The following is a 15,797-nucleotide window of genomic DNA, read 5'->3' on the forward strand; positions in this document are numbered from 1 at the left end:
CTCTTACACAGCAATGGACATATATTTATATATATATATATATATATCATACTATGTAAAACATGGCTTTGAAATCATTAAATACCATCAACTCTTGAAACATGAATAACATAGCATAATATAACAAAAAGATGATATTTCTCTTGCAAGAATCAAAGAGATGAAGTGAAAGGAAATGGAACCCTAGCCTTCACTTGAGCTGCAAACCGAGAGAATGGAGAGAAATGAGAGTAACTCTACCATTTATAACACTTAAATCTCGAAAACACGCTTCTACTGTTCACCGACCGCGGGTGCGCTAGCCCTTGCACCGTGGGTGCGCTATACCTCGGCACCTCATTCAAAAATTCGAAAATGACGACCGCGGGTGCGGTAACTCTTACACCGCGGGTGCGGTGTGTCTTCGGCAATTCGACCAAAAATCTGAAATAACGACCGCGGGTGCGGTCTTCTTTGGAGCGCGGGTGCATTCTCCTCTGAACCAGCAATACTCTTCGCAACTAAACCGAATCGCAACGTCACTTCTCTTCATATATTGGAAATACCCTCAACAAGAAAGTTGCACCTCTATAACATATCTAACCACTCCAATTAGCCTCATACCAATCGGCTCAACATACAAATTACCATGAATTAAATCGCAACGACGCTACAATATAACCACACAACATCTATAATCAACAATACTATAAACCATAGATCACAACTCTTAACATCTAAACCATGCTTAAACTTGACCAAATAGTCCATAAACATACGAAATCTTAAACCGTACCGTTCACCAGGCTTGGATATTACACCTATCATCCCTGTTCAACATTGATTTATACCTTTCTCTATCGATCTGACGAAGTCGAAATCTCGTGTAACGTCCGAAAAATCAGCCCACGTAAACCACATGCATGAAAAATTATTTTAGTTACTTAATTGTTTTTAAATGCTTGCATGATATTTTATTATATAATTAAATGTATAATTTCATGATTAAATGATTATATGGCATGATTTCATGAAATTAAGGATTTTACCCGAATATTCGTTAATAAGCAGGAAAAAGGAGATCGGGAACGACCAAGACAAGAATATTTATTTTTCCATAATCAATGGCAAGGCCTCCTAATATGATTTAAAAATGATTTAATTTTTGTAAAAATGTTGGAATTCGAATTATTTTACGAGTTGAGCCTGATTTTTCCCGGGAAGCCGGTTTTGGGCAAACAAGGAATTTTAAAAGATCAAAAATATTATTTTATGGAAACTAATTTTATAAACTTTTATTATTTAATTAATTAAGTGTTATTGGGCCCAATTTAAGTAGGCCCAATTACCCATAAGTTGCATGCCCAAAACCAAAGCCCATTTAACTTGTTAATTTATAAATAAGCTACCTAGGTTTTGGAAACACCACAAATTCACACCCTAGCAGCCGTGTAACACAGACACACAAAATTCAGATTTTTGAAAAATAGGAGGAAAGAAAAAGCTTGTGTTCTTCGTCGTCCGGTCGTCCAACGTCGCACCCTCGCCGAAGATCGTATATTCGAGCGTTATAAACGCAAATGCACGTTTTCTAAACTCTTTTTAACATCATAAAAATCATAATATGTTTGATTTAATTGATTATGCATGAAAAATAAGTGGGTTCGATTATTTTACGGCACGTTGCGTATTTTCAAAGTTTTAACGATTTCGCGCTTATTTTGAAAACGTTTTTGAATCCGACGGACACGCTGCCAAAACATGATAAAATATGAATGATTTATAGCCAAAACATGCCAATATAATTGAGGAAATAAAGTTGGAACCGTAGGATTTATTTTGAAAAGAAAAAAAAAGGAAAACCGTACGTGAGTTTTGAGTTTTGGGTGAATGTTATGGTTCAAGTGCCTCGTTGTTTTTCATGGGGCTTGGGGGTTGGCCAGGGCTGGTTGGGGGCTTGCCCAGGGTCAGGTTCGAAGGCTAGGTAGGGTCCTAGGGCAGCTGGGGTTCGAGCATGGGGCTGGGAAAGGAGTTCACGCAGGTTGGGGCTCTTCTCGAGGGAGTTCTGGTGTGGCCGAGAACTCCAGGGGCTGCGGCTCGGTGTGGGCTGGGCTAGGTTGTTCATCAGGGTCCTAGGATGATGGGAAGGGGTCGGGCTAGGGGCTGTAGTAGTGGGCTTGCTGCTGGCTTGAACAAAAACGATGGAACCATGGGGCAGCATGGGAGTACGCGCGCGACTTGTTCTCGTACAGAAACTTTGTGCGTGGGTTAGGGGCTCGGGGCCTGTCTGGGCAAGGGTAGAGAGTGGTCCAGGGATGGTGAGGGACGTGTGGACTAGCTGGTGGCTCGGCTGGAAGAGTCCTAGTGGGCTAGGAATCTTGGTGTAGGCTAGGAGTCACGCACAGATTTTGTGGCTTGGTTCCAAGGGCTTTAGCGCGAGCCAGGGCCTGGTTCTATGGGCTGGACTTGGTCATGGGGGTGCCTAGGTGTTAGAGTAGATGCCCTGCAAGCCAACGGTTGGCTAGGGAATTTATTGACTCAAGTGAAATAAACGATCTTTATTTTAATATAATTTAACTTTTTATGGTCATGTTATACTTTATCTGTATATCCATGCAAACAGCATAGATAAAGTCCTTGATTATGCTTTAATACAAATGAATCGTAATTCGATGTTGAAACCCATTTGTAAACACTGCATATTCTAAATTTGTTCTTACTCGATTCAGCCGCCTAAAACAGGGATAAAGGCCGCTTGAGCTCGAGACTAGCATCTGTGATGTTGTGTACTGCGTTTCTTGGTAAGGGCATAGAGATGTCCAAACATGCAGATGGGTAGTCATATTATGATTATACCGAACAACCCTCCCTCGGACTTTCCAAGTGGTTATCATTCATCGAGAGTATAAGTCTGTGGTTATGATTGTACACCATTAGTCCTTACGACCCGGGACAACAGTGAGGCTCTATATGCTATGGCTGTGCTTTGACTCGTTTACCGGCTCGAGGAGAGTCATCAGGTGGCGAGGTTGGGTACAGTTGCGACACATATAGGAGCCAGTGCATTGTAGTCGGGGATTCACCGCTCACCTACGGGTGTGGATATCCTATGTGATCTGATGTAATAATAGTGCATGGAATCTCTGGCCAGAGTATGAGATGTACGTTGGAGAAGAAGTTCTCCAATAGTACACGCGATGCCACTATTATAGTTATCACATAGTTATCGAATTAACATGCAACCCTCGATGAACCAATAGTTGCAGATTCGATCGGGATATTTGAGATGAAGGGACCGTACTGTACGTTAATCATAATCGACTGGTTCTTGCAGGCACTATCAGTGATACCTAGGGGATCATGGGGCGATGCTACTATACGCTCTTACCATGGTCCTATGGGTGCAATCAGAAATGAGTTATGACATTCTTGATCAAAGTGTTGATGAAAAGAATGTGGCTAACTCGGGTAAGCCCGAATAAAGGATTATGTCCTGAATCACAAAGAGTTGTGAACCCACGGCTAGTTGTATCCCTGAACCATTGAGGGTCACACAAGCACTGGATCGTTTGTTCCCGTTGAGAGAATAAATTCAAGGAGTTGAATTTATATTATAATATAGTAAATTCAAGGAGTTGAATTTATGATAATTAAATTTTGAGAAAATAAATTCAAGGAGTTGAATTTATGATATAGTAAATTCAAGACATTGAATTTATGAAATTTGGAGAGAATAAATTCAAGGAGTTGAATTTATAAAATTTGATAATTTAATTTATTAAACTCAAAAGTTGGGTTTATTAAATATTAAATTTTGGAGGTGATAAAATTCAAGGAGTTGAATTTATAATTTAAATGATAAATTCAAATGTTGAATTTATAATGTATTTAATTTATTAAACTCAAAAGTTGAGTTTATTAAATATTAAATTTTGGAGGTGATAAATTCAAAGAGTTGAATTTATAATTTAAATATTAAATTCAAATGTTGAATTTATAATATATTTAAACTAAATGTAATGGGTGTATGTATTATGGGCTTGTAGGAGTACAAGACCAACATATATATTATTAAAGCTCTTAATTAGACTTTAAAAGATTAATTAATTAATTAAACTAGTTGGACTAGGATAATTAATTGATTAAGCCCATTAAGTGTTTAATTTAATTAATGGGCCCTAAGCTTATATATATATGTATATTATGCTTAGGGTTAGACACAATTCATTCATAATTTTGAAAACCCTAGCCTCCATCTCCTAAGGAATTTCGAAAATCCCATCTCCCAAAAGTCTCAAAATTTCGGCCATCTCCTTTTGAAGGAAAACTTTGAGCCGTCTCTCATTTTCAATCTCCAACGTAAATGTAATTATTAGAAATAGTGGGAGATCAAGACTGGAAGATGGTGGACTCGATGAACGAGATGAAGACATGTAAAATATTAGAAGCACTTGTAATAGTTGCATTTGCATCCCTGCATTCACCTAGGTTTTGGACCTGGATCCATGTTTGGCTCACATGGATCTAATAGTGTTGGCGATCGATCATATTTATTTATTGTTGACTGTCATATTATGATATATGCGATATATAGTAGTATGCATGTATGTATATTATTAGATAATATAGTTGCATGAATCCGACAAACATACAAACTCGTGGCACGCGATTTTTAAATTAAAATGATGAGACAATTTTAAAATTAAAATCTCTCATTTTGAATATGATTCAAAATTCATATCAAACCGTAAAAGTAAAAATTAAAAGAGTTTAATTTTTCCTTTCCTTCCATCAACCGTGGTTGCATGTTGATCGCTACCCGCGGACAGTGTCTGGCTCATATTATTGGGGAGGCCTGTACGCCGGAAAGCTGTGACTTCCAGCGGACATATGATGTGAATTGAGTGGAACTCCCATGACTTCGGCTCATATTATTGGGGGAACTCATGACGACCGTCTACTACAATTCAATATTGATGGGTCGGTTTGACACGCGGAAATAAACGGCTTCATATTATTGGGTCCTTATTAAACGTGAGGCAAAACAGCGGAGGTTGCATAGGGATGCAATTGGATTCTACCTTTTAGAAATTATAATTGGCTGATATTATTCGGGATTATAATTGGCTAATTGGACTCTACGTGCCCACTAAGGAAATGCGATTTCCCTTTTTCATCAGAGGGTGGTGAAAATGTCAAAATAGTGGGAGGGAAATTTATAAAATGAAATCCATATTTTATATCTTAAAATTATTTTAAAATAATCAGCAACCATTATTCTGTTTCCATATCAGTATATTTTCGATTTCGTCACGTAATCCATTTTTATTATCAACAAGCTAATCGAATCTAATTTTCAAGACTGGTTGGGAAACTTGTTCTGAATTCGGAGAAAATGACATACACACTATTGTCAGTTCTGCTGAACTGACAAAGCATGCAAAATGGTAAGACCATAGTATACATGCTAAAGTGTAACATGCTCGCTTCTATGTCAAATGAACTGTAGGGAAAGTTTGAGGAAATTTTGAATGCTGTTGACATTCGAATGCACGTGCAAGAGTTGCATGGTGCATGAAACTATGCACACCACTTTCAAGGAGCTCATGACTACACACATGCAAGACAGGGCTTTGGCCCATGAGCGTGGTGTACGTATGACTGCGCTTATTGAGAATGTGGTGGGCCTGAAATATGTGATTCCTAACAAATTACTAGATAACATCAATTTGTTGTCTTTCTCTTTCTCATTTGACGGGGTTATGGTAAACTTCAATTTGAATAAGATAGATGATAGCCTTGAAGAGATAGTCAATACACTTATGACTTATGAGATCACCATGAAATAAAAAAATCGTTGTTTTTATAATGGGCCTCTCGTCGGACAAAAAATGGCCCACAAGGTAAGGGAAAGAAATGTTCTGCCCCTCAGAAGAAAAACAATCCCAATAAGAGGCAAACTCTGAAAGACACTTAAAAGGCCTACAAAGCCCGCTAAGTTAGAACATATTTATTTCACTGCATGAAGTCCGGACATAAAAAATTATATGTGCTAGAAATGTTCTAGAAATGATAAGTGAATGTCCAAGTAAACATGATTTCAACAACAAACAAAATAAAGTTAGATGATTCAAATCCCACACAAATATGGCACGTTAGACTAGGTCATATTTCCCAAAGGAGGATGCACAAGCTAGTGGGAGAAGGTACGTTTGACTTGTCAGACAAAAATTCTCTACCTGCTTGTAAGTCCTGTCTAAAAGGAAAAATGACCAAGACTCCATTCGATGGAAACGTGGAACGTGCGCATGGTCTACTGGATTTGATCCACACAGACGTTTGTAGCCCGCTAAGTGTTAGCACAAAATATGGGCATTCCTACTTCATTACCTTTACTAATGACCATTCGAGGTATGGGTACGTTTATTTGATGAAACACAAATCTGAAGCATTTGAAAAGTTCAAAGAATTCAGATCTGAAGTAGAAAATCATCTGGAAAGAAGTATTAAGGCACTTCGATCTGATCGAGGTGGAGAATATGTAAGTGCTGAATTTTTGGGTTATCTAAAAGAGAATGAGATTCTATCACAGTGGACTCCACCAGCAACACCACAATTGAATGGTGTTTCTGAACGTCGTAAGCGAACCTTGTTGGACATGGTTCGATCTATGATGGGGTTCACTGAATTGCCTACATCGTTTTGGGGCTTTGCGCTTGAAACTGCGGCAATGTTGTTGAATAATGTCCATACTAAAGCATTGGTTAAAACACCATAGGAGATATGGATGGGAAAAACTCCCAAATATTCTTACATGAGAATATGGGGATGTCCTGCTTACGTGAAGCAGACAGTGGGAGACAAATTGGATTGTAGATCCACTTTGTGCTACTTTGTAGGATATCCAAAAGAATTCTGTTGGATATTATTTCTATCATCCCAATGAAGCAAAAGTGTTTGTTTCAAGAAATGCCACATTTTTGGAAAGGGAATTTCTATTAGATAGAAAAGGCAAGATGATAGAACTTGAAGAAATTCAAGATACTCCCTCAACTATAGAAGTTGAACCCATTTCCCAAGAACCAGTAGTTGAAGTACAAGCTTCTAGAAGGTCTGATAGGGTTATTAGACCACCTGCAATATATACGCTTCTTCATGAACAAGGCCATGATGAGTCTTTTGTTGGATGTGATCCAATGAATTTCAAAGAAGCAATATCTGATACTGATTCAACCAAATGGCTTGAAGCCATGCAGTCAGAAATGGACTCTATGTATTCAAACCAAGTCTGGACATTGGTGGATCAACCTGAGGGAATCGTTCTCATAGGGTGCAAATGGATCTACAAAAGAAAGCTTGGGCGGATGGGAAGGTAGTGACCTTCAAAGCAAGACTGCTTGGAAAAGGTTATACTCAAAGGCAAGTAGTTGTCTGTGAGAAAACTTTTTCACCAGTTGCTATGTTTAAGTCCATTAGAATACTACTAGCCATAGAGCATCATGGTATGACTATGAGATATGGCAAATGGATGTAAAGACTGCATTCCTCAATGGAGATATCAAAGAAGAAATTTATATATCTCAACATGAGGGATACACATCAATGGGAAGTGAGCATAAGGTATGCGAACTTCAGATATCAATATATGGTCTCAAGCAGGAGTCAAGGAGTTGGAACCTCAGATTTGATAGCACTATCAAAGAGTTTTGTTTTGTTAAGAATCATGAGGGACCATGTGTGTACAAGAAAGTTAGTGGGAGTGTAGTGACATTCCTAGTACTTTATGTTGATAATATCCTGCTCATTGGGAATGATGTAGGATTACTGCAATAAACTAAAGTATGGTTAGCCAGTAAATTCTCCATGAAAGACATGAGTGAAGCATCCTATGTATTGAGAATACAAATCTATAGAGATAGATCAAAAAGGATGCTCGGACTCACCCAAGCCACCTATATCGATACCATTATAAAACGATTCTCTATGGAAGAGTCCAAGAGAGGATACTTACCAGTGTTTCATGGTATTACTCTATCTAAGGCAATGTGTCCCAAAACTGATGAAGAGATAGAGATGATGACACGAATTCCATATGCGTCTGCCATTGGTAGTATCATGTGTGGTGTGATATAGACACGTCCTGATGCTGCTTACGCTCTGAGTGTTACAAGCAGATATCAGGCAAACCGTGGTCCAATGTATTGGAAGGCAGTGAAAGATATTCTTAAGTACTTGAGAAGGACTAAGAACTTGTTCATTGTTTTCGGGGTGGAGAATTGAAATTGGAAGGCTACACTGATTCTGGCTTCCAATGTGACGTAGATGATTCGAAATTGACCTCTGGCTTTGTATTCATTCTTAATGGTGCGGCTGTCTCTTGGAAAAGTTCCAAGTAAGACACCGTTGCGGATTCCACCACTGAAGCTGAATACATTGCTGCATCTAATGCAGCCAAAGAGGTAGTTTGGATGAGGAATTTTGTCCAAGAATTGGGCGTTATTCCTAATGGAGTTGATCCAGTCCCGTTGTACTGGGACAACACTGGTGCCATTGCACAAGCAAAGGAACCAAGGTCTCATCAGCGATCCAAACATGTACTGAGGAAGTTCCACATCATACGGGAGATTGTGGGAAGAGGAGATATATCAGTCGAAAGAGTCCCCTCTGCAGATAATGTTGCTGATCCACTTACATAGCCCTTGCCAGGACCATTGTTTGAAAAGCATCGCGAAGCAATGGGATTAAGGGTAGTTGGCTCTAGGGCAAGTGGGAGATTGTTAGAGTAGATGCCCTGCAAGCCAACGGTTAGCTAGGGAATTTATTGACTCAAGTGAAATAAACAATCTTTATTTTAATATAATTTAACTTTTTATGGTCATGTTATACTTTATCTGTATATCCATGCAAACAGCATAGATAAAGTCCTTGATTATGCTTTAATACAAATGAATCGTAATTCGATGTTGAAACTCATTTGTAAACACTGCATATTCTAAATTCATTCCTAGTCGATTCAGCCGCCTAAAACAGGGATAAAGCCGCTTGAGCTCGAGACTAGCATCTGTGATGTTGTGTACTGCGTTTCTTGGTAAGGGCATAGATATGTCCAAACATGCAGATGAGTAGTCATATGATGATTATACCGAACAACCCTCCCTCGGACTTTCCAAGTGGTTATCATTCATCGAGAGGATAAGTCCGTGGTTATGATTGTACACCATTAGTCCTTACGACCCAGGACAACACTGAGGCTCTATATGCTAGGGCTGTGCTTTGACTCGTTTACCGGCTCCAGGAGAGTCATCAGGTGGCGAGGTTGGGTACAGTTGCGATACATATAGGAGCCAGTGCATTGTAATCGGGGATTCACCGCTCACCTACGGGTGTGGATATCCTATGTGATCTTATGTAATAATAGTGCATGGAATCTCTGGCCAGAGTATGAGATGTACGTTGGAGAAGATGTTCTCCAATAGTACACGCGATGCCTCTATTATAGTTATCACATAGTTATCGAATTAATATGCAACCCTCGATGAACCAATGGTTGCAGATTCAATCGGGCTATTTGAGATGAAGGGACCGTAGTGTACGTTAATCATAATCGACTTGTTCTTGCAGGCACTATCAGTGATACCTAGGGGATCATGGGGCGATGCTACTAGACGCTCTTACCATGATCCGATGGGTGCAATCAGAAATGAGTTCTGACATTCTTGATCAAGGTGTTGATGAAAAGAATGGGGCTAAGTAGGGTAAGCCCGAATAAAGGATTATGTCCTGAATCACAAAGAGTTGTGAACCCACGGCTAGTTGTATCCCTGAACCATTGAGGGTCACACAAGCACTGGATCGTTTGTTCCCGTTGAGAGAATAAATTCAAGGAGTTGAATTTATATTATAATATAGTAAATTCAAGGAGTTGAATTTATGGATAATTAAATTTTGAGAAAATAAATTCAAGGAGTTGAATTTAAGATATAGTAAATTCAAGAAGTTGAATTTATGAAATTTGGAGAGAATAAATTCAAGGAGTTGAATTTATAAAATTTGATAATTTAATTTATTAAACTCAAAAGTTGGGTTTATTAAATATTAAATTTTGGATGTGATAAAATTCAAGGAGTTGAATTTATTATTTAAATGATAAATTCAAATGTTGAATTTATAATGTATTTAATTTATTAAACTCAAAAGTTGAGTTTATTAAATATTAAATTTTGGATGTGATAAATTCAAAGAATTGAATTTATAATTTAAATATTAAATTGAAATGTTGAATTTAAAATATATGTAAAGTAAATGTAATGGGTGTATGTATTATGGGCTTGTAGGAGTACAAGACCAACATATATATTATTAAAGCTCTTAATTAGACTTTAAAAGATTAATTAATTAATTAAACTAGTTGGACTAGGATAATTAATTGATTAAGCCCATTAAGTGTTTAATTTAATTAATGGACCCTAAGCTTATATATATGTGTATTATGCTTAGGGTTAGACACAATTCATTCATAATTTTGAAAACCCTAGCCTCCATCTCCTAAGGAATTTCGAAAATCCCATCTCCCAAAAGTCTCAAATTTCGGCCATCTCCTTTTGAAGGAAGACTTTGAGTCGTCTCTCGTTTTCAATCTCCAACGTAAAACTTCTTCTAATTTTTCTAGTGCGAATTAGAAGAGGAACAATTTATCTAGTCGTGGACCTAATTAGAAGAAAGGAGTCTATTGAAGAAAGTTCGTAGGGATTCATCAAGAGCTAATCCGTTTATACCGGATTAGTTGGAGCCACGTGATCTAATTCACAAAGGTATAAAATTTCAACACCCTATGAATGTTTATGTTTAAACCATACGAGCGCCCAAAGCAAAACATATTTTTATTGTCCAAATAAAATAAAATTTTTAAAACTTCCGCTGCGTTTGGGCATGTAGAAAACCGAGATACAACACTAGGTGGGTTGGCTAGGGTTTGGCTCGAGGTGGCTTGGGCGTGGCTCGAGTAAATTGAGAGATGGCTCGGTGGTTTTGATTAGTGTCAATATTTTGAATTTAAGAATTAAAATTGAATCCATGGGTCCACGGGTGTGGCTCATGACTTGAAAAGGTATAATAAATACTAAAAATGTTATGTTTAAAATTTGGGATTTAAATAATGAGTTTTGGAATTTCCGAGATTTAATCGCCGCGCGTAACGTTAATTAACGAATTAATTGAAACGCCTAGTTTTATGCTTTATAAAATTATGGAAAATTAGGTTTAAGCTTAAATAATTAATAAAAGTCTAAGTTTTTAATTTGGGAATTTTATATTAAGGTTTGGTTTAATTCGAGATTAAAACGCGTTAATATGTATTATTTAAAGATTAATTTAAAAATCATCGATTATGCCAAATAAAAATATGAGAAAATTCACGTAAGCTTAAATAATTATTTATAATAATCCCATGTCATTAAAAGTAAGAAAAAGATAAATTCGAGAATTTTTACGTCAAGAGGCAAAACGGTCTTTTTACAATTAGAAAAATACGAAAACGCTTGGCAGCGTCCCGAAGGATCATAACGCATGTTAAATGATATTATATGATTTAAAATGATGATTTTGATCATAATATGTATTTTTATGATTTATGTTAAAGTTGTGCAATTTATACTGTTTAAAATGCTATTTTTGGAAAGCTGTCATATTTTATGATTTTAAAAGAAAAGGAAAAATATTTTGAGAGATGTGAATTGACTGTGACAAAAGATATATGATTTATGATTTATGATTTTGTGGGGATAACGTAAGGGTAAAAAGCCCCAGAGGGAACCTATTTACGGGAAAAGGCCCTAGAGGGAACCCATGCTTGGGAAAATGCCTCCGAGGGAACCCATCTATGGGAAAAGGCCCCCGAGGGAACCCCAACGATCATATTTCCACGGTGGAGCCTAGTGCACACCCCCATGGACCATGTGGAGCTAAGACTGCAGTCGACCAAAGGATAAAAGCTAGTCACTTTCAAGGATCAAACTTCACCCAAAACGATATATGATTTTCAAGGATCAAACTTCACCCAAAATGATATATGATTAAAAGTTTATGATAAAAATGATTTTTATGATATGTGATTTATGATGATGATTAAAGCTATTTTTAAATGATTTTTAAAATGATTTATTTATGCTTAAAGTTATTTTAAAATGATTTTACTATTTATGATTTAATTATGCTTAAATGATTTTTAATGATTTATTTATGTTCAAAATATTATTTTAAATAAAAATATGATTTTTAAATACATGTGAATGTATATGTATTATTTGCTATCCATGTTTAGAACGTGTTGAGTCTTTAGACTCACTAGGTTTGTATGATGCAGGATTTTATGATTTTTGGAGGCGGTGATGATTGAGTCGATCGAGTGCAGCAATACACACCTGAGGGCCTTTATGTTTCCGCACTAGCTTATTAGATCTATGATTTAAAGATTTTGCTAATGATTTTTATTAGAGATATTTTTATGCTTTAATTTATTGTTAGTGATCTTTTCAAAGGTCGATTTAGGAATTTTTGGTTAGCCGATGATTTAGGATTTATTTCATGCACTTGAGATTTAAATTGTTAGATTATTATGATTCATGATTATGTTAAATTATTTAATTTAGTTTAGTATTTAGAATTTATGATTTAAGATTACAAAAAAAAAAAAATTGAGGTCGTTTCAGTTGGTATCAGAGCCAAGGTTTTCCCCAAAGGGTTGTGTACTGTCACTTCGAGAAGCTCAAGAAGTCACGCCTCAAATATGTGAGTTTTACTGCTTTATATTTTATATGCTTAAAATTCTTTAAATGCTTATATGATGCATGATATATATGTTAGTTGCATATTGCATTCAAATAATTAAATGCATGTTGGGTAGTGGAATTATTGAATAACTTAGAGGAAAATAGGATGTATGCACTACTTGAGCCGGATATAGGAATCGACTTTAGTAAATTTTGGGTTAGAATTGCAATTTTCAAGATTTTGAGGACCGAATCGAAGAGAAAGATTTAAGTTATAGGTTAAGTTTTAGGTGGATAAGAGAATCTAAGCTTTGCAATCGTCAAGTCAAGGAAAATTTCGAGGACGGAATTCAATTTAAGGGGGGGAGAATTGTAACGTCCGAAAAATCAGTCCACGTAAACTACATGCATGAAAAATTATTTTAGTTACATCGAGCCGCAGCCCCTGGAATTCTCGGCCACACCAGAACTCCCTCGAGAAGAGCCCCAACCTGCGTGAACTCCTTCCCCAGCCCCAAGCTCGAACCCTAGCCGCCCTAGGACCCTACCTAGCCTTCGAACCTGACCCCGGGCAAGGCCCCCAACCAACCCTAGCCAGCCCCCAAGCCCCATGAAAAACAACGTGGCACTTGAACCATAACATGCTCCCAAAACTCAAAACTCACGTACGGTTTTCCCTTTTTTTCTTTTCAAAATAAATCCTACGGTTCCAGCTTTATTTCCTCAATTATATTGGCATGTTTTGGCTATAAATCATTCATATTTTATCATGTTTTGGCAGCGCGTCCGTCGGATTCAAAAACGTTTACAAAATAAGCGCGAGATCGTTAAACTTTGAAAATACGCAACATGCCGTAAAATAATCAAACTCACTTATTTTTCATGCATAATCAATTAAATCAAATATATTATGATTTGTATGATGTTAAAAAGAGTTTAGAAAACGTGCCTTTTGCGTTTATAACGCTCGAATATACGATCTTCGGCGAGGGTGCGACGTTGGACGACCGGACTGACGAAGAACACAAACTTTTTCTTTCCTCCTATTTTTCAAAAATCTAAAGTTTGTGTGTGTGTGTTACACGGCTGCTAGGGTGTGAATTTGTGGTGTTTTCAAAACCTAGGTAGCTTATTTATAAATTAACACGTTAAATAGGCTTTGGTTTTGGGCTTCCAACTTAAGGGTAATTGGGCCTACTTAAATTGGGCTCAATAACACTTAATTAATTAAATAATAAAAGTTTATACAAGTAGTTTCCATAAAATAATATTTTTGATCTTTTAGAACTCCTTGTTTGCCCAAAACCGGCTTCCCGGGAAAAATCATGCTCAACTCATAAAATAATTCAAACTCCAACATTTTTAGAAAAATTAAATCATTTTTAAATCATATTAGGAAGCCTTGCCATTGATTATGGAAAAATAAATATTCCTGTCTTGGTCGTCCCCGATCTCATTTTTCCTGCCTATTATCGAATATTCGGGTAAAATCCTTAATTTCATGAAATCATGCCATATAATCATTTAATCATGAAATTATACATTTAATTATATAATAAAATATCATGCAAGTATTCCGCTTGTTAAAGTTCAGTGGAGTCGTCATGGTATTGAAGAAGCTACTTGGGAAACTGAATCATATATGAGACAGAAATTTTCAGAGTTATTTCATTGATGTGAGTTTTCTTATTTAGCTTATGTATATCTCCTTCTTGTATGTGATTAAATTGCATGTGATTTCGGGGATGAAATCAGCTCTTAGAGGCGGAGAATTGTAATGCCCGAGATTTTATCCTGTTAATCCGAGATTATTAATTGATGAATTAATGTGATTATAGAAGGATCACTTCGAGATCAGAAACTGGAAAGCATGAGTATTGTATGTGTGAAATCCAGTAGGTATCGCGCACATGCGCGGAGACAAGGCGCGCATATGCGCGAGAAGCACATGCCGAGATAGTAATTCTCGCGCATAGGGCGCGCATATGCGCGAGCTGGTGAATTTCAATTATGCCGAGGGCGCGCATATGCGCGAGCAGAAGAATTTGTCATGTGCCGAGACAGTAGGTCTCGCGTATATGCGCGAAGACTGGGCGCGCATATGCGCGAGCACTGCTGTATGAAATTGTGTCACTTGGTTTGCCATGCATGGAGACATGTATAAACAACCTTTTATTATTCCTTTGAGCATTCGAAATTTCAGGGGAAAAGAACCGAGACTCCATGAAAAGAATCCTTAAGCTTTTGTAATTCGTAGATTTGTGATTGTACAAGATCCAACCGTCAGAATTTCAATCCGAGTTTAGTACCGTGCTCCTCTCGACAGGAACTTCAAAAAGAGGTAAGTTTTACTATTTTTTGGTATGGTTTGGAAACTTGATATTGGAGGAATCATGATTTGATCTATATTATGTATTCCTGAGATTGTTGTAACCATATAATCGAAACTGGATCGAATAACGGACTCCGTATGAAATTGTTATCATTTTCGAAATTTGATTTGATTGAGAATATACAGATTTAGTATTGGAATTGTGTTTGTCGATTGATTATGAGTTGTGATTGGTATCTATTGATATTGTATTGCTGGATATATCGAGATTGTGCTGTTATGCCGTCGAAACAGAATTAAATCGAGTTCTGATCATATCCAGTATTGATTTGAGTTGTATATTGATGTTATACATCTCGAATGTCATGCCAGATTGGTATTGAAGATTTCAAAGACAGAACGAAGCCAAACCCCGCGAAAAGAAAGGTATAAATCAATGTTAAACCGGGAAGATACGACTCGAGTAAGAGATAGCTTGAGTTTCCCAAAACCACATACTTTATTGAAAATTGCTTTGATGTTTCCAATTCCTGAGATTGATATGTTTAGTCTATTGATTTATAGCAAAGCATGTATTTAATCTTTGGCAGATGTTCCATGTCTTTGGCAGAGGTGTTAAGTCACTGGACATTTGGGTTATATCGATGTTGATTAGGAGTAGATCGACTCCTATTGTAGAGATTCGATATATAAGGCCAAAGTCTGAGAATAAGAACGTA

The sequence above is a fragment of the Primulina tabacum genome, chromosome 7 (genome assembly GCF_025594145.1).
Source record: "Primulina tabacum isolate GXHZ01 chromosome 7, ASM2559414v2, whole genome shotgun sequence".
Taxonomy (NCBI): domain Eukaryota; kingdom Viridiplantae; phylum Streptophyta; class Magnoliopsida; order Lamiales; family Gesneriaceae; genus Primulina; species Primulina tabacum.